Here is a 21,314-nt window from a genome sequence, read left to right as displayed (position 1 = left end):
TGGGACATAAATGGGGGCCTGCTGGCAGGTGCCCCGCAATGCTGGGGGGTTGGGGTGCAGGGGGACATGAGTGGGACATGCGTGGGGGCCTGCTGGCAGGTAGCCTGCAATGCTGGGGGGTGTGGGTGCAAGGGGACATGAGTTGGTGATCAGTAGTGCAAGGAGACATGTGCCTTGGCTGGGGGGCATGCCCATGTTGGGTGGGCTGCCTGCGGGACATGACCAGGGATGCAGGGCAGTCCCCTGTGGAATGGGCTGCCTGCAGGGGCCGTGGAGGGTGTACAGGGAACACCTGGGAGGACCCACACTGCCAAATCACGTGTGGTACTCCCCGGCACCCACGAAATACACGTACCCTTCTGAAATCGCGTGTTAAACTTCCCGCGCACCCCAGTAATACACGTACCCTGCTGAAATTGCGTGTAAAACTTCCTGCGCACCACATTAATACACATACCCTGCTGAAATTGCGTGTGAAACTTCCTGCGCACCCCAGTAATACACGTACCCTGCTGAAATTGCGTGTGAAACTTCCTGCGCACCCCAGTAATACACATACCCTGCTGAAATTGCGTGTGAAACTTCCCACGCACCCCAGTAACACACGTACCCGGCTGAAATCGCGTGTAAAACTTCCCGCACACCCCAGTAACAGGGGCCAATCGCGTGTGAAACTTCCCATGCACCCCAGTAATACACGTACCCACCTGAAATTGCGTGTGAAACTTCCCGCGCACCCCAGTAATACACGTACCCCGCTCGCACAGGGCAAATCGCGTGTGAGACTTCCCGCGCACCCCAGTAATACACGTACCCCGTTTGCACAGGGCCAATCACGTCTGAAACTTCCCGCGCACCCCAGTAATACACGTACCCCGCTCGCACAGGGCCAATCGCGTGTGAAACTTCCCGCGCACCCCAGTAATACACGTACCCTGCTGAAATCCCGTGTGAAACTTCCCGCGCACCCCAGTAATACACGTACCCAGCTGAAATCGCGTGTGAAACTTCCCGCGCACCCCAGTAATACACGTACCCCACTCGCACAGGGCCAATCGCGTGTGAAACTTCCCGCGTACCCCAGTAATACACGTACCCCACTCGCACAGGGCCAATCGCGTGTGAAACTTCCCACGATCCCCAGTGATACGCGTTCCACGCTTGACGTGCTGATACAGGGTTAGCGCAGCCCTTTGTGCTGGATTGGGGATTTTGATTGCTTTTCCCTGCACAAGGGGCGTTCTTGGGGGCGTAACTGGCGCTGCTGCAGGGTCGCTGCGACACTGTGCGCCACGGCTGGTTTTGGTGGCTGGAATCCATGAATACGTTGTGCGCGGAAATGTATTTTAGCGCACGCGGCTGGCGCAGGGATTCGCACGCGCACACTGTGCGCCAGCCACGTGCGCCACTTGTGCGCTAAATTCTATGAATTACCCCCTAAGTGTCACGCTCATAAAAATGTCAGGACTGCGTCTGTGTTTGGCTCTGAATAGACTAGTGCTGCGTTTCATTAGGAACGCTTACTGTGTGCTGCTATTCCGTTGGAATACAGCCCAATGCCATTACTGTTACTGTAACTTGGTCCAGTGGTATTACTGCTGGATCACAATTGGCAGTAGTGGTTTAAGTGCCCATTTTTGTTCAGTCCTTAAGAATAAATGGGACATTTTTGGTGCAATTACTGTGCCGGTAATTGCGTTACAGTAAGGGTACCAACAATGAGCGGGAAGTCTGTGCATTGACCTCCAGCTCATAGCTGGAGGTGAATCCTCCAACTTTCCCTCAAACTTGTGATTGGGCGCTGCAGCAATATGGCAGTAATGCTATTAACGTCACTTTTTTACCGCACCACCCAACCTCTGATGAGGCCCCTTGTCTTCTCACTGGAGCCATTGAAACAACTGAGAGAAGATAGAGTTCTGTTTGCAAATTTGAGGTGAATTAAACATTGTCAGCATTCTTGAATACATATTGGACTAAAGTCCATGTGTTAGTGTGTTGGAGAAAATGAATGGCAAGGATGAGTAGGAGGTGAAATGGGCTTGTTCCTCTCGGAAAGGTTTATGGTGAAACTTGAATGATTTCCAACAATGAATGCCAACTATTAAGATTGGGATGGAGTCAGTTACAGGACAAACAGAGAGACCTCCCAGATGAACGTCCTGTGGGGAAACCTCTCCATTTCCCCTATGGGCCAGTGTGCCTCAAAGGGCATGGAGTGATTGCTGTGAGGACCCTGGATGAGACATAGAGAGTGATGGACTATTGGTGACATTGGTAGCAGGGGAGGTGAGCCGAGGTGGACTTGGATATTTGGAAATAGGAAGATTTTCCAGGAGGCAAGTGTGTCTTCTAGGTCAACTGTGCTGGGGAACAGTCAGCTACATGTTGGCGATGTACAAAGTGGTCAAATTTTCCAGCCCACATTAGCCTCTTAAAATGACCTACCTACTGAGGAATGTTTCCAACACACTATGGACTAGTCTGGCTGAAGAGGAAAGAGGTGGGAGGTTGAGCACACTTGTGTGTGGAGAGAGTGATACAGAGACCTACATGCTGCTATTGAGGGGTGGAGAGTTAAAGAGGGAGAGGCATAGAGGAAGCCATAGATACTTCCACCCTCCATTTTTATGTGAGGGAGGAGGGATAAAAGACTGCATGGTGTCGCTGACATTTTAGAACTCGTGGGATTTGGCCATGCTGCCGTGGCTGGATCGATTGCCCCTTCTGGCTCGCCTGTGCAGCAATTCAGTGCATTTTTTAAAGTATTATGTTATAAATAAACAATAATAATAATAATAATAATAATAATAATAATAATAATAATAATAATGGCAAGCAGCTATGAGAGTAGCCTCTCACCCAGGACATTGTGGTGGTCCTCATGTGCCAGTGCTAAGGTTCACAGTTGTGTTCTTCTTTTATCACTACGGCCTATCAATTTTTACTTTTCAAACTATGATCACAACTTCTTAGGAGAAAGTGTGGCCCTGGGGGATACGAGCTGGGAAGAGAAGATGAGAGAGGATAAAGCACAAATGCAACGTGGCGAGAGCTGAGATTAACTCATAAAGGAGGAGGGTGAGGGTCTACAAACACCGAAACAAAGAGAGGTAAATACAGCAAAAAGCGCTGGGGAGAAAATAAAGGAGAAATGTAGACTGGCATTGCTGTATAAGCAAGGGAAGGGCTCAAGGCAGCCCGGCACATATATGATTGCCGAAACACGGGGAAAGGCCAAAGATTGTAAATAGAAACACAAGGTGAGTAGGGTGTTGCCATGGAGGATGTGCCACTAGGCTTGAGGATTAATCAAGAATGTGATAGGTCATACTTGCTGACAGTCTCACGTACAACATCCCCAGGGGTAGCCAAGAGATGCAGCCTCTTTCACAACAAGGGCAATGGTGCATGAGCTCCTGCCAGCATTATTAACATGTCAATCAAGTCACCACTAGCAGAACTCCACTAGAAGCTGAGTCTTGCGCTTGTAGGGCCCCAATAGTGACTGGTCGCCAGCTCACTCGACGGTGGAGAGAGGTGAAGGAAGGCCTGCTGGGAGGCATGATGAGAAGAGTAGGGGCCAAGAATAAGGGGCTGTTAACAGGCAAACAGGTACAACCCAAGAATGTGAGGGCAGAGAAGGAGCAGGAGCTCTTTGAGAAATGAAGGATGGGGCAGAGAGTGAGACCAATTAGTGGAGTAGCCATGAGGAACGTGTTGGAGAGCAGTAAGTAGAAACAGGCATGGGAACGCCAGGAAGTGAAGAGACAAGAAGAGAAAGAAGGGAAGAGCCAACTCCTGAAGAGTGCGCAAGAGAAACAAAGGTAACCTTAGGTTTCCATGAACCTTTAAACTGGATGCATCATGTCACTCCGCAAGCGAGAAAAGGAAGTAGGCTCATCTAAGACTCAAACTACGAAATCTGGTTACAAAGAAGGGGTACAGATGACACTGATCTCAGTTGATACCATAGTGGGTACAATGATAGAACACCAGGTCAGACAAAAAAGGATCATATGACTAGGTGAAACAAAAGCCATTTGGTGCTCAACTGATGGGGGAGCAAAGGGAGGCATATGGGCAGGTGGCATAGGGGTCGTTAAGTGTAAGAAGGGGCTGAAGAGGATGGAGACAAGAACGATTTTGTGAGAAGGCCTACACAGTTGACTAACATTGATATGTGAATGATTGTCTTTTTGATATATGTAAACCCAGAATGCATTAAGCAGTCAGACATATACGCGGATTCATTCAAATATGTTGATGTGATCAGAAAGGCATGTATGCATCGAGGCATTCCTGGGTGGGTTGTGTGGAGGAGGGCAAGGTGTGAGTGGTAGAGACCACATGCAGGTGCTTGCAGCAGAAGATACAGACTTCCATCTTCAAATGCTAGCATTGCTAGAATACCCCCAGTACTGTATTCTAGTAGCAACATACAGTTCATGTCACCCATATGGGGAAATGGCGGTTTTGCACAATGAAAGAGGAGGGGCTTCCAGGAGGTTTTCATGATCCCTTACAAAATTCTCCAAGGCGGGAAGATGGGCACAGCAATTGAGTTAGCCATGGACCTGCCCATCAAAGTTGGGAGATAGATGATGAAGGTACTGCTTAACAAATGATAGGGCTATTCAATTCCCCTTCCATGGGGGGATTATTTTACCATTGTGCATCCTTGTTAGAGGGAAGGATCTGGGGACCACCGACTGAAATACTATTTGTATTAGACCTAAATTAGGATCCCTCCGTAACGACATTGTAGAAGGGCAGGGTGGCCTATGCAAGAGCACAGAACATGTTTAACCAGTGAAATTGTGGCATGGAGCAGCACTATCAAAATGTGGCCCAAAGCCTTGTCTTGCACTACTGCTAGGTTTTGGGTATTCAGTTCCGTGGACACACAGGTGTAGATAATGTCATGTTTATCAGCTGTTCAATATAATGACCATTACTTATATATTTTCATCTTTGAAGAATGGGCTCTCAAAGCAAGGACAGGTTGCTAGGAGTTATACTTAATCTGAATGATATTCCATGGCATTGCAGACACACGACATGTGAACAGATACAGGTTAAGTACGCTTGATGGCATGGAACAGGAATGCTGGGTTCCAATACCTCGGAAAAAAACAGATGGCCCTCTGACATGGATCACTTAAATAGAACTTGGCAGAAGTATTGGAAAGAACATTGGTAACTTACTTATTTACCATAACTAATACCTTAGCTGATTTGGGTTTCTAAGTGCGGATCTGGTATTCGAATCTCTGTTGCTCTGCATGACTTCACTTCCAAGACCAGGGTGTTGCCCCTGTGCTATCCTTGGTGAATTTGAGAAAGCTGATCTCAGATGTAGAAAAAGGGAACTGCAGGCGATGCAACGGTTGCTTGGAAATTGAAATGACACTCTGAAAGTGCAAGAAGAAGGGACATCCATAAAACGGGAAGGCGTCCTGCCACTTAACGTTTATAACATCTCATCATTCATAAGTGCCAGAAGTTATTTGCAAAGTATAATAGCATTAAACATGTTGCTCTTAACACCCATTCTCGAGGCTGTTTTGCATTTGCAAGATCAGTCTACGAGCACGCAAGAATACACCTTGTTCTTTTCTAAGCAGCTTTATTTAATTAGCTGTTAGTTGCCTTTCTATATTTTTACTTTTTACTTTTTCTCTTTTGTATTTTTTGTATACCACATACACAGTGCAAAAAATGTATTGACTGTTGTATTCTTAGATTAAATAAAAAGATACATACATACAAATATTCAGTGGAAACCAGATAATACCATGTGATGTGTGAAGACCATCAATTCGAATTAGAGATGGTCTAGTTTATGCACTATCCACATTTGCAAACAAAATACACCAAAAGTACTTAATCATGCTCTACTTGTGTGATTCTATGACACAGGTACTGTGCATGTGTCCTTCTTCAAAACTTAACATAGGTTGAAAAACAGAGAGAGAGAGAGAGAGGTGACCAATCCATAGGTCTATTCCAGGGTGGTGCACCCTCAGTGTCTAGTGGGCTCCTCAGCCTCAAATGTGCTTGGTCCAATGGTGTTTCGGCTCTTGGTGAGTGCGCCTTCTTGCGGGCGTCGGATTGTGTCTGTCTAAAGAGGGGAAACACATATATATGTAGTGTTTTGTGGGATTAAAAACAAAAACCTAGAAAAAGAGATAACTATTGGAACAGGTGAATTTGCAAAAAAAGGAGACTATTTTAGACGTCTCTTATCCTCATAAAAGGGGAGGCACTAACCTTGGGTGTGTTCTGGAAACCTTGGGGTGGCAGATGTGGTGTGGACCAATTTCCTCGTGAGGGGCTGCTGGTTGAACTAGATTTATATGTGGCTTAAGTCACTGTTCTTTCTCAACCAGCCCGACACTTAGCCATAGTCCGATATTCTGTGGATTGAATGTATTAGGGGAGATTTAGTTCTGGTGTGATTACCCCATTGTGCATTTTGTTGAAGAGCCAGATAAATGTTACCTTGTGGTTGCTCTTTCCCAGTCGGGATGTACAAGGTTACAAAATGTGCCAGGATGCGAGCGGTCGTGGAAAGTGAGAATCCTATGTTTTCTCTGGAGCACACGTTGATGCTAGGCACTGTGCTGTAGAAAGAAAGGAAAAGGAAAAAGGGGCACTCCAATCTTTTCTAAAATAATGTTTTCTGTGGCTTATGTTTATCTAAGCCCTTCAAGGAATAATGGACATCTGGCACATCATTCTGTGCACTCTGCTCTCAATGTATCCGTTGCAAGGAAACAACCTCCATGAATCAGTATAACAGCAGAATGCATCGACAATCCTTGGTTTGGATGCCATTTCGAACAAAGTTAATAGTTAAGCTATAAGTTAAGAGAAGGGTTAAGTGGAAAGAAGAGTACAAGTCCAATCTATATGGCAAAGGTGCAGGACGTTGGTGCCATTTTGGAAGGCGTTACACAAAATAGTGCCTAGTAACAAAGAGTGCATCCATTTACTGAGCTGCGGAAGGTTTAGCTAGAGAGCAGACATAAGGCAAAGGGGTATCTAGGACTCTTGGGCGAGGAGCCACATTTTTTTTGCATTTCTCAGAATGAATGGTAGGCAGGTTCAGTTCTTAATGGTAAAGGTAGGGTGTTCCACAATTTAGCCGCTAGGACGGGAAAGCTACTGCCTCCTGCCTTCTGTAGCTTGAAGCTAGGGATTTTGAGGCAGCATGCCTGATCAGATCTGGTTGGGTGATTTGAGGTATTGCGTGAGAAGTGGTTGGGTGATTTGAGGTATTGCGTGAGAAGTTATTGGTCAAGTGTCTCGCAAACCTAGCAACGAGACACGTGACCAATAACTTCTCACGCAATACCTCAAATCACCCAACCACTTCTCACGCAATACCTCAAATCACCCAACCAGATCTGATCAGGCATGCTGCCTCAAAATCCCTAGCTTCAAGCTACAGAAGGCAGGAGTCTCGTTGCTAGGTTTGCGAGACACTTATGAGTACCTGTCAGGGATTTGAAAGCAATCCTTTGCTTGACCGATAGCCAATTCAGGTTGCTTCTTGAAACGGACATATGTTGGGACCTGGGGATATTCAGTGCTGACCTAATGGCATTGTTTTGTATAACTTGCATCCTTTTAAGGTTCTGTTGACTGGTTCCAAGGTAGAGTGTGTTGCAGTAGTCTAGTTTTGAAAGTACTAGAGCTCTGGCTATGAAGATGCAATTGAGTGTGGTAAGAAATGGTCTGCAGGCCGTAATTAACTTGCATGTGTCTGCTGCTGAAGAGGCCGTCGCATTGACTTGTCTTGATAGAGTTACAGATGAGTCAATGTAGATGCCAATTCTTTTCTCATCCTTCGACACCCTGATGGAGTTACCGTCTGTCTTGAAAGAGTCAAATTGGTTGTCTAGTCTGTTGAGTTTTAGTTTGGAGCCTAAGAGGAGTAGCTCTGTCTTCTCGTCATTGAGACAGAGTACGTGGTTAGCCATCCAGGCCTGTATGGTGCTGTAGATATCATTGAGTACTTTCGTGTCAGTATTGTAGTCTCCACTGATGGGTAGGAGTATCTGGGTGTCATCTGCATAATTAGTGTAGGTTACACCCAGACAGTCAAGGTCATCAAACAGGGGCTTTGTGAATTTATTGTATAACGTGGGAGACACGCATGATCCTTGTGGTACTCCGCATGTGACTGGTGCAGGCTAAGCAGAGGCCGAAGGTGAGAAGACTCTCATTGATCTGTTATCAATGAAGGACTGGATCCAAATGATAGCTTTAACAGAGAAGTGTGCTGCTGAGGTTAGATGCTTGCAGAGGACTTTTTGATCTACTAAGTCAAATGCAGCCGACAGATCTATTATTAGGAGGAGGGCAGGTTTGCCTTTGTCTTTTAATTCTTCAATTTGGGTTTTAAGGTCAATCATCTCCTTGTCTCAACAGCAATAGCCAAATCCAATCGCCATTCTCTGAATTCATGCCTCAAACACGTGTCCCTGCTGGTCTGCAATAGCCTACATGCCAGCGATGTACCCCTTCCTGGCCCAGTGAGCCTTTATGCTATATCTTGTGAGTTAATTCATAGATAGCCACTGGCTTCCCTACCTTCCCCTTTCCGTGGCATGTAGTATTTGTTTATCAGAGGAGTGTCACCTACTTGTAACCCCCCCACACACACACTGTGCATACACATACACACATTCAAACATGTGCAAGCACATATTTTTTCTTGTCAATCTACCTGCTTTAGTTATTAATGCATTAAATCATGTTTAAGTATGAACGTTACCACGATTGATTAAAGAGCACTGTACACACAGAATGGAGACAATTCATATACGACAGGATCATGTTACAGGCACCAGTATCACGCGACTTATCACGTGACAAGAATAGGTGTACAAACCACCACTAAAAGAAAAATGATTACAAATAGAACTTTCGTCACTTAAGATTAAACTGTTTTAACAGGCATTAAAATAATAAATAAAGAATCAGGTGCAAAAGAATCGTTGATGACCTCGGCACCCTTGGATTAGACTTTATTAAACTGAGCATGGCCTTTTAATTAAAAAAACGAGGATAAAGAACGTAAGGTAACATATGTCATTCATTTGATTTTGTGAATGATTAGGACTGGGTTGCCACCTGACATTCCTGCAGGAAACATAGGCCAAGCTCTTTGCATGGCACGGAAACTGACCATGGTGGATGATCATGGCATCTGATGCTGCACGAATATTCCTTTGTAGAGTGACTTGGGATCCTAAATAGGTAACAAGAATAAAACGTGGGGGATGTTAGATAAGTACAAACGTGGGGTGGGGCTGTTTCAGAACAGAGAGTGCATGGCAGCAGCAAGCAGCCAGGTGCACAGGATTGAAACAAGAGGGCTTAAATCCTATGTGTGAATGTAAGATCAATGTGTCCCATGCATGGGTGGCAAGGGAAAGAAAGCCAATTAAATGTTTTCTTTTCATAAACATGGATAGGCCTTGCACAGATATTCCAGAAAATAAACATGCAGTTATCTTATTTATTTATTTATTTATTTATTGCATGGGTATAGTGCTCACAAGCCCTCAGGCATCAGGGCACTCTGGTTTACAGGTTATAAGAGGCCACAATAGGCCCAGAAGGCGGTTACAAGTTACATTGAAGCAATTATTACATAGTTACATATAGGCAGGGTAAACAATAGACAGTTACATTGAAGCACTGATTACATAGTTGCATTTTGTCAGAGTCCAGTATACACAATAGATACATATTGCTGAGGATCTAATTATCCTTTTCAGTCTATGTGAACGAGCTTAAATGTTTTTTCTTTCATTTTTCTTGGAAGATATCGAATTACTATGACAGCAACATCATATTCTGACAATATAGTTCCTGCTTTCATAATTAAGCAACTGCCTACATTTCCTTTTTTGTAACCTTCCATAATCACTCCTTTCCCAGGGAACCTTTCTTGCCCTATTAAGAATGGACTATAGTGTAACCATTGTAATAAATAAATAAACAAACTAATATAAATACCTGAGATCCTACTGTTCTTGCCAATACAGTCTTCTTTTTCCACGAAAGCTCCTAGAAGACTGTGGAGCTAGGCAATTATAGAAATATATTTCTAATCTCTCCTTGCTTCCGACTCATCAATCTAGTGTTTGCTGATGATGTACCACCGAGAAAGCTACACTTGGAGCAACAGCTGCCCTTGAGTTGGTCAACAATATCATGAAGTTGCTGAGTGAGGGAGGTGCGAATTTCCTTGTCCTTCTAAATCTCATGGTAATGCTTGGCCATGAGGCGCTTCTCATCATTACATTGTTATGTACGAGAATAGTGGTCTGGTCTTGGACTGGTTTAGATCATTCCTGCCTACGTGTTTCAATGCATCTAGATGGGAAGCTGCGCGTATAGCTCCCTCCCCATGCAGTGAGGTTTGCCGCGGACACAGCTCAAAGATGCGATCAATGGCACAAGCATCAGCATTCACCACTATTCAGATGAGAATCAACCTACGAGTGTCACCTCTGGCTGATGTCCTCAGTCTACGGAAGTGTCTCACTATTATTGAAGGTTGGATCTCTCACAACTCTAGAGCGCAATCCATTATACAGCAAATCCCTGCTCTTTACATCTGCCACTCTTTTTACACAAACTCAAGGCGGTCTATCTTCTCTGTGCTCTTTCGGGATGTGTCCTCCATTGGTTTTATCTGTTGAGAACTTGGGATGTATCTAATTTTAGAGCACATTTCTTTACAAAAGGAATAAATAAGTCATGCTGCTATCACCTGTCTGGCACCTTTTAGGTTGAAATGTTTTGTAAAAGCAAAAAGAGAATATCGAGGCTGAGTACCCCAAAAGGAAATACACCAAATGCGGGTTCAAAAAGATACACAGATCTTTATTCTATAACTGAACAGTTTTCAAAGGACAAAGTATCAGATAGCTATCAGGCCCCCAGTACATCACAGTGAATACCAGCCCGTTCGGTGTGAGAAGTGAGTGGGGCTGTACATCAGAATGTTTGCGCTTTTATACAATTCTTAACATGATGTATAGCCCATTTGCAGGTTAACCATTTCTCGGGCTAGGGGTTCATGCTGAGTTTGCTTCCAATGTATTCATCTATATGTATATGGATTATTCTTAATACATACTTCAATAGGTTACAATAGCAACAGTGTGTCTTTGGATCCAACATTAAGCCTTCGTACATGTCTCATACAATGTAGTTAAACAAGTGTTCACATTCAGTATTAAAATAGTATTGTGCTTAATATATGTTCGCGGATTAGTGTCGTTGGCACAGGTAATCCTCGATCTATAGGTCAATGAAGGACAAGGTCTCATTACATGACCCTAACATTTGGCCTACGGGCAGTTTAGGCATTAACTTGTATGCAGAGGTCAAGACGGCCAAGTTACAAACAGAAGAACACTGTCCACCATTTTAGAACACAGGGTGACTTTGCAGTAAGAATCAAAATGGCGAATGAACCTAAGATGGCGGCTAAATCGATCTAAGGTTAGAACCTTGCAACGCGGATTTCTTCGCAGAGTGACTGGGCTTAGGCCAATATATACAATAAAGGAGGCACAATATGATTTCCCGTCTAACAGTTTCTCCTGGAAAGCGACTTGCGGACTGCCATAAAGGCTCTAGTGATGATGGTACACTCATATCTTAAGCTGCTAAATACCACTCTTAGGAAGGAGCGAGGAGGTGAAAAAAGACTCTAGACATTCTCATTGTCTCAAATTGAATGTCTTGCATAAATCTTACCATTTGCCAATTCTCAAAGCAAAGAGAATACCTTATGCTCAACACATTGCCCCAGTCAAAAAACTATCTAAAGAGCTCTTCGAAAGTTTGGGAAACTTAAAAAAAAAGTTTCCTCTCTCATGGGTCAGCCTTCGGTAGCATGGTGCAATGAAATGAAAGCTCACTATTCGCAGAGAAAAACACTATTAGAGGCAGCATTAGTGATTCTAGTCATGAAGCTTTGGCTTCAATAGATTCCTCACATTCAGTTTCAGGCCCTAGACCCTCACGCCCAGACAAATCAGGACATGCTGATTTCTTAGAGTTTAAATCAGTAACCATATTAGATAGATCTCCCGTCATGGCAGACGTGATCACCCTGATTGCCCAGCAGATCCCTATCCTTATGTCGTGAAAGAGTGCATGGATCTCATGACATGGTTGCAACACAATAACCTCAATCATTTGTGGAGGAGCATTGCCTGCTGGCTATTGCCAATCAGACTTTTGTTAGCACAGCAGCACAGAGTAACTCCATTGGATATCAAGGAAAACCTATAGATCCTAAATGAGGGTAAGGCAGAACTGTTCATATCACTTTTTTTTTTCTCGCAACTTCTGACAGCCCTGACCACTACTCCAGGTTTTCGCGATTAAGGGAAGTGGTTGGTGTGTGAAATGTTTTCATCCAACTGATTTGCTTCCTTTTTGGAGAATTGGACCTCCAGAGTTAGTGTGTGCCTCAGTCAGCTAATTCCTGTGCTGCCTGTGTCCATTCTGCCACCCTTGCTCACGCTTTCTGATTACTGTAAGGCACCCCTCTTGGGAGCCAATCAGTCCATTCCTCAACGACTGCATGTTTGACAAAATGAAGACACCTCCTAGATAACAGTATATATGTCTGGTCCTTGCACCCAGCAGACCGACAGCTTGACTGTTATGTTATGTTAAGTTATGTTATGTTAATGGCCACTTGTATAGCACCTTTCAGCATTGGTATGGTCTGAATGCGCTATAGGTTGAACACCCTCGGGGACCGCAGTCCAGGTAAGTGTAAAAGGTCTGAGAAATAAATAGTGCGTGTCTGCACTAGGTATGTGTACAGCTAGCCGAAATTATCATGGGGGATAGCTGCATTCTAATGCTGGAGGTGGTGTGCAGAGTATGTGAGACAGGTTGCATGTGTACAGCTAGGCCGAATATGTTGTGGGAGGTAGCTGCATTCTAATGAGTGTAGTGCTGTGCAGTGAGTAGGGTATGTGGGATTATGTGGAATGTGCAAGGTGCTAAAGATTATGCGTGCAACTAGACCGAATTGAATGTGGGGGATAGCTGCATTCTAATGAATGTGGATCTGTGCAGCGAGTGGGGTTATTGGGATTATGAATGCAGCTAGACCGAAACGATTGTGGGGACAGCTGCATACTAGTGTTCGAGGTGCTGTGCAGGGCTAATCTTTACAAGTCTATCTAATTATGATGCATGGCTAATCTTCAAAATGCTATCTAGCTAAGATATGGTCAGCCAAAATAGCAGGAAGGACTTTTAGGTCAGAAAAAAGGGATTGCTGTATCCAGAATGAAGATGAACACAACGTCCCTTTGTTGAGGTGCATTCGGCCCAATGAGTGAGAATGCTGGCACTGGCATGGGGCAGGGCGCCTTTTGTCTTGATTAAGGATGTGTTATATTTGGATGACAGGGGCCATTGGCGAAGGAGAATGCTGGGTATGAGCTAAGGGGGACTTTTAATCTTGATTATGGGTGTCTCTGGTCCAGATGGAGAGGGGCATTGGGTCCTGATGAAGGGGACCATTGGGTGCTTGAAGGAGAAAGTTGTGCCCATAATATAAGGATGCTTAGGTTTTGATTGAGGGTGTGCTACGTCTAAATGAAGGGTTCATTGGTGCACATTCTTTCCCATTGAAAGCAGCTCTGGCCTGGAACAAGCTACCAAGGGGATTGTGTCTAGAGGAAAACTTGGCCATCTTTAGGGGGAAACTGAAAACTCTGCTCTTTCGCTAGGGCTTTTTCTCTGTTCCTTGATTTAGCCTGTTGGCTGTCTATGTTTTGTTTGTCTGTCCATCTACGCCCTGATGCCTGTGGGTTTTCCGCGTGCTACAAATATATACATACATACATCTCCCATTTATGAGTCTCGGGTGGATAGCTCGGGGGCAACATGCTTGCCTTGGAAGCAAGACAACATGGAGCAACACAGGTTCGATCCATGCATCCCGCTTAGAAACCTCTGGGTATTAAGATCGTTATAAATAACCTGTCATATCATACGTGTAGGGGGAAATTATCTCGTGGTGAAGAACGGATATTTTCGTTGGATTCAGGATAAACTGAGGATTTCCAGTCCCAGATGAAAGGAAATATTGGGTCTAGAATTAAGGTGATTGCTGGGTGCAGAGGATGGAGAGCTTTAGATGTAGGTGAAAGACTTTTAGGTCCAGAAGAAATGGGACAGTTTGATTAATTTAACGGGGATCCTTGGGGACAGGTTTATGTTAGTGTTGTCATGGTGACTGGTTCTTCAATTGGCTGAAACTCCTTATATTCATGTGGGGGGTCGGGAATGCTCAGTAGGGTGTGTTTAAGGTTTGCTTCTGTTTTATTTTGCCATGGTCACACTTAGAATTGAGAACATTAGCCTGTGCCACATCTAGATAGGATTGTGAATGTTAGCATCTGCCACACTTAGAATTGAGAACATTAAGCCTGTGCCACATCTAGATAGGATTGTGAATGTTAGCATGTGCCACACTTAGAATTGAGAACATTAGCCTGCGCCGCATCTATATAGGTTTATGAATGTTAGCATCTGCCACACTTAGAATTGAGAACATTAGCCTGCGCCGCATCTAGATAGCAGGCGCTACACTTACATGGAAGTACGAAGGCTAGCCAATGACACACTTAGATTGAATTCTCAATGTTAGCATCTGTCACACTGAATTGAGAACATTAGCCTGCGCCTTATCTAGACGAGATTGTGAATGTTAGCATCTGCCACACTTAGACGGACCTATGTAGGTCTGCAAGTGATACACTTAGACAGAACTGTGAATGTTAGCATGTTAAATGTCATATAACCACATAAGCAATATAAGCTCAAACTCTCTGCATACTTATATCACTCAAAAAACTCACACAACCATCTCTTGCACAATAAGCTGCATGCACTTCACCACACCCCAACACCACATAAACTGCACCAACAGCACACGCGGACTGACACCGATCCAATACTCGCACCAAAGCTCAGCACCCGGTGTCTACCGAGTTGAAGCTGCAAACAGAACACCACTCCTCTCACTATCCTACTCCCGCTTCACCTACTAACCCATCCCACCTTCTCGTTTACAGATCCGCCAGAGCGCCTGGGGACCAATTCCGTTGGTGACGGTGCGATATATAAATACTGTTAACATAACATAAGATAACATGCTGGGCTATGCGACTTGCAAGGAGACATGGGCAAGAGGCAGTCGCTGTGCGCGAGCAACTTCCTGAAATGAGGCAGATCTGCTCTGGCTGAAATCTGCACTGCGCCTGTGCATAGCACTGCCCCATTCCTCCACCTATGGAGAAGGGCAGTCATGGTCACGTGAGGCTGTCACCCTTTCAGCTGGCGGTGTGATCAGATCCGCAAAACTGAACCCAGCCGGTTCCATCCCAACCCTCCATTAATGCAAACATCGTACACCTGCTATGTGACTGGCGCTGCCCCAGCCCTACTGACGTTTAGAGGCGTGCATGGTATATGAATGAGTCCACCCAAGTCTATCCAACTTTAAGAGGGATGAAGCCTTCGGGAACCTATTGGATGTCCCTACTGGCCAGCTATAAGGCCCTAGCCGCTGGTGAAGCTCTCACCCTCTGGGCATCCCCCTGCACTTTATCGTCCCGGGCGTCCGTGGGTTAGACCTTGGCCTTCTTGCGCTCCCTGCCCCTGGTGGACACGGCCCGCCCTGGAGTCCACATAAAGCGCGCGTCCATGCTTACCTCAGACTCGGCATCTCATGCCCTTGCTTCGTGTTACACCGGGGCTGGAATTCCACCCCGGCAGTGGCAGAAAGTGATGGTGTAATGTTCCGCGTTGTGACATTTGCTCTTTGCCTCTTGCTCGCATCGGCCTGTCCGCTGGATGTACAGGTCAGGCCGATTTCACGTTACTAGCCTGGGAACAGATCCCCGTTGCTGTCGATGTAAAAGGTGGGGCAGGAGGGATACACGTAGCGTGTCTGTGTTCCCAACATGAGCAGTGAGGTATTTATTTTCCTTCTTTTTTCTAGAACGCCGAAAACGGGATCGCCCGCATGCACTTATGTAGCTTAAGTACGTGCTCATTTAAAATGACATTGCACATAAATAGGGCTGGCCATGTATGCAGTCCATTTCACCAAATGCACTGTCTCTTGGTGCCCAAATATTCGGTGTCATCAGTGAACTCATTATTCCTGATGCTGCCCGCCTTAGAAGGGTGACAGACTCGGAAGGTGCACACAGAGCTCTGCAACAGGTGCTTGCGCCGCCTGCGCTAGCTACCAGGATAGAAAGAAAGCAATCATGACTCAAGGTCCCCAGGCCAGTACGAGTTCCTCAACACTATTCAAAAGTTTCACCAAGCGGATCTGGATGGACGACAGAAGATAATAATATGGACATGCCACCCATTCAGTCGGCGGCCTCTCACCTGGCTCTGTCACCAATATCAGCGTGCCTGGGCTTTCTTGGTCTGGAGCCCTCTGCTTCGGGCAGAGAGTTCTTTGCAGGCATGGCCCTGCTCTCTATGTGGCCCAGAACTCAAAGATCGGCCGTTCTCAGAGTTAAACATAGGACCCTCCCCGTCTCCCCCTTGGCGGTGTGGAAAGGAAGTGTGGTCAGCGGGTGGCCAGGTTGGTGTGGAGTAGAGGGCAACACAACGTGATACAGTTAGGAAGAGAGGAATTGGTAGATGCATTTATTTATATAGCGCCGAAGCCTGCAGGCATCAGGGTGCAAACATGTACACAAGGACCAACTGAGGAGGGACAACGAGCAGAGAGGCAGAAAGTCAGGGGAGAAGAATCAAGAGTTCGGAGAGTTTCATTTAAACAAAGCGGTTTTTAGTTGTTTTCTGAACAAAGATATATTCTCTTTAATGCAGAGATGAAACTAGGTAGGGGGCACACTGGACAATGCGTAGGGGTCAATGAGAGGGCAATCATGATGCCCTACCCCATCCTCCTTGCTCTGCCACTGCCCTCAGTACAAGCCTGGAGTTTCTGTGAGATCAAGTCCTGAAGTGCAAACCTCCCAGAGGGTGGTACCCTGCCATAGCTGGACACAGTCTTAAGAGATGGGGACGAGTTTCAGCATAATGCGTGCGTCCTCTATAGTTTTTTTATCAGCAGGTGAGAAGTTAATACTCTTCTCAAATACTTGCGCTCTCCAACGTAGAACGCCAAGGAGGAGGCGGGGCAAGGTTCAGTGGAGAGGAGTGCAATGTGTCAGGCTCCATTCTCTCAGACCACAAGCCAAGGGCACATCCAACTATAATAATTTAGCATTTACCTAGCGCTATGAACCCTAAGGTATCTGAGCACTGCTTATTATTTATTACCCACGGTGTGTGGGCTCATTTATCGACCTCAGAAAGATGAAAGGTTGAGTTTGGCCCTGCCTGGGAATCGAACCTGTGTCAGCAGGCTCTGCTCAGATCTCAAAGCCAGCACACTCTACCCGCTGTGATTTGAGCGGCTATGTATGCAATCCATAACATTACCGAAAGTAGCAATACAGTCCTTAAAATTATACACATTTCCTTTAATATTTACGCATTTTTTCACAATATAATCAATTTTAACATTCTTAAAAATGTCACAGTGTCTATCGTCAGAGCAATATTTCTCCCACTAAACAATCAATCCCAGAATTCATCCATATGTAACCAGTTGTATTCACAGACAAATCGCGTGTACATTGACAAGCTCTGAGTTTGTCACACAGGACATTTTACCATAATGTGATAGAGGGTCTCTGTTTCATGTTCAGTAGCACAGAATCTGCAGGTGTTGTCTTCCGCAACATTCCTAATGTAATCTATTGCTCTGGTCACAATCAGATTTAATCTAAATCTTAGAAAAATACTCCTGTATGGTGCATCAGGAAATGTCTTCAAGTAACTTGGAAGAACCCTGTATTCCTTATTTGTATGTGCAATATCTTTATATAATTTGTATTGGCACCCAGAATCACAATTATTACACCAGTGCCATTCATACAATTTAGTCCTAAGAGCAACTGGGTACACACTAATATAATTATTTGTTAGTTTTAAAATGTCCAAAATCCTTCTGCACTTTTCCTCAAAAACATTCATGATACCAGATTTGGGATTCTCCATCTGCCGCATAAGATAATGGTATAAGACATTTTTTGAAGAGGTTATGATATTTCTCAGGAGAGATAACACCCTCCATAAGTCAATAGCATATAAAGAGAGCAACACTAATTCATACCGTAAAATTATAATTGGCACACAATTTGGTAGTGACAGTGATTTGAGCCGAATTCTCCCCACTAGACATGCAAAGTTAATATCGTCCGACAACGACCAGCCCCCAAGGAAGTACGTAATGACTGGACTCACTTTTGCACAATAGAATTTAATGAAAGGGATAAGTGAGAATGGACAATATTTCATGGAAATAGATTTCATTTAGGTTCTGAATTGGTCTTCTCTATCTCAAGTCTTTGTAATATAGCAGACTTAAGAGATGTGTTTGTTACAAAGAAACCCAGATATTATATTTTGCTCATAATACTCAATTTCTCGTCCCCTAATTTCTAGCAAAAACTTGTCCCTAATTTAATGCTACAGAAATTATATTATGTTTTTTTTTTTTAACTGAGTTAATATTGCATTCATTTTGATTCATAAATATTTGGAAGGCATTTATAAGGCGTTGCAGCCCCACCTCTGTATAGTCTATGAAGAGGATGTTGTCCGCCTAAGTGAGACAGCAAACTTTGCAACCATCCATCTGAGGTGAAATACATGCTGCTTTGTTCAAACAGTCACCTGTGTCTGAAACATGCAAGTTGAAGAGACAGGGAGCCAGCACACAACTAATTTCACAATCCCTCATTTGTGGTTATTTCTCTTGATAATGCCCCTTTCAAATTCATTCTAACTCTACGGTTTCTGTTGTTATGAAGATTAATAAGGATACTAAAAAGGTTTTCAGGTTCTCAAGAAAGTAGGAAACCTTTGATTTATAGATGGCGAGCTCCAATTTTCCAACATGAGTTTAACTGCACTGAAGACCAATGAGTGTGACCTTACTTCATCTCTAATATTGTCAAAGAGATTTACAAATGCTCTCAAAAGAACATTTAATGCTGAGTATTGTCGGAGATGAGCATAATCTGTTTGCTAATGTCCCTCAAAGTATGGTGTAATTTGGGACTATCCACATTGAACCTAGACGAGTCAGTCCTCTGATAATAGCGCTGTTATTTTAGAGGCAGTGGCTGAATTTACAACAAATTCCTCACTGATTCTCCCTTCCTTGATTATTGATCTTGAAGCAGCCAAATCAGCATTGTTTGTAATCATGGGCTCATCAGGCTCAGACATAATGTCCAATTCATCAAGCTCGAACATACTGAGATCATGCAAACTGTTAGACTCGGGAGGATTAGAGTTTCTTAATAGAGTTGCTGTTATGTCAGTGCTGGTTCCGGGCAGAGGGAAAAAGTCAGCCATTGTGTTTCCTGTTTGGGGTGTAGTAACACATTTACTTTGATTTGCTTCACTTGCTTCTCTCCCCTTATGCCCTTTACTTGGATATCAGGAATATTGGGGGTAACGTCAATCACTACTTGTTACAGAGTGATCTACCCTATCTAAAGGTTGCGATTGGAGTATAGTCAAAACGCCAGTAGAATGGAGGAATCAATAAGATGATCTGATTGCACAGATTTACTGCATACATTATAATTGCTGCTCTTACCTAACATTTCAGCGTGTTTGCAACAATCTCTGTGCAGTCACAATTCTCTGCAGACAGTTTTCTGACACACGGCTTCGTACTGCAATTGAGAGCCAGCAACCGACCATCAGCTCGGGCACTAAGGTGCAGCTGTGAAGCTAGGCCGCACCAGTGCCTTGTCGTGCCCTTTCTGGATGTACCTGGTCAATCCCAGATGTCTGATGCCTCAGCACCACCGGTTGGATCCACTGCGGTGAATCGAGAGGCGATTAGGAGATAAGCGATGTGTCAAGCTGCACTGCTTGACACCAACTAGCAGCCGCCTCCGACACCTGACCTAATCACAATTGCGCTTTGTGAATCAGGCCCCTTGCATCCTTCTGCTGGGGTTCCAGAGGTTCACCTAAGGGGTAAAAAAGCAGTGAGGGTGCCTTTAAGGAGGTCAAGCTGTTGCCATCCCACACACAGCCCTATACCATGTCTCACTGTCCTCCTCGATCATGGCCAGCGGGAAGTAAGACATATGCTTTTTTTCTTATTAGAACCTTTGTGTGACCATTCTAAGGGTACTTTAGGAGAGGAGACATTGGATACACTTGGTAGTGTGAAGGGGTCATAATGGTGTTTTTTTGTGGGGGCTGCTGATTCATTCCTCAAAAGAGGAGCATGCATATTCATGTGTCAGCAAAACGTTCAATCACTGACTTTGCCCAGGCCTACCCACCCATACCTACGCATGTTGGTATCTTCAGAGGCTCTCTTCCGTTCCATACCACAAACCCTATGCAGGAGAGTCCATCAATCAATCCATTAGCTTTATTTGGACTTAATGGAGCATTCATAAAACACAATCAATGTACACAATGAAAAGTGATACAATACAACTTAATGCATTCTTAATAATACAAAATGTACAATTTAAGAGTTAAAAGATGGCACCCTAAACCATCAAATTTTAAAATGTTGAATATATCACCATGAGTCAGAAACAAATGCACAGAAATATCGCCTGTCAATGTATCGATAATAAAAACATTTTCCGTATTATCAAACCTTTTATGAAGAAAGTAATTGAAGTTAATCTTTGTCCCATTGATTGATTGATTGCTATTTATTATGTGCCTATACACAGGGGTTTCCATTGAGTACCATTTTCCTTTCCTTTCCCAGCAGTTCGTGAATTATAAAAGTGGCAAAATACCTAAACGCAGTGTGTCAAACAACATTTTCTAAAACTTGTTCCCCATGAAATCAATGTATTTTCTTTAATGCCAGCCCATTTTTAAGCACTAAATACTTTGATGATAAACTTTGTTGACAGTTTGTAGCAACTTGGTCTTTTAGAATCCAGTCAATAAATGCAATGCGCCAAACCGGTTTACATTTTTATGCATATTTGCACGGGTCAACACAGAGGTCCTTATGACCAAGTGAGGCAAACATGTCCTTCATGTGTTAAACCCATATTGCAAGGAGAGTTAATCTGGACTGTAAAAGGCGGATGCATGACTGGTATCTGGGCTCAAGGGCTGTGGTCAGGCACATCAGTAGGTAGATA

This window comes from Ambystoma mexicanum, chromosome 3p (genome assembly GCF_040938575.1).
Source record: "Ambystoma mexicanum isolate Mex_15411 chromosome 3p, UKY_AmexF1_1, whole genome shotgun sequence".
Lineage (NCBI taxonomy): Eukaryota > Metazoa > Chordata > Amphibia > Caudata > Ambystomatidae > Ambystoma > Ambystoma mexicanum.
Note: the sequence above shows the minus strand (reverse complement) of the source record.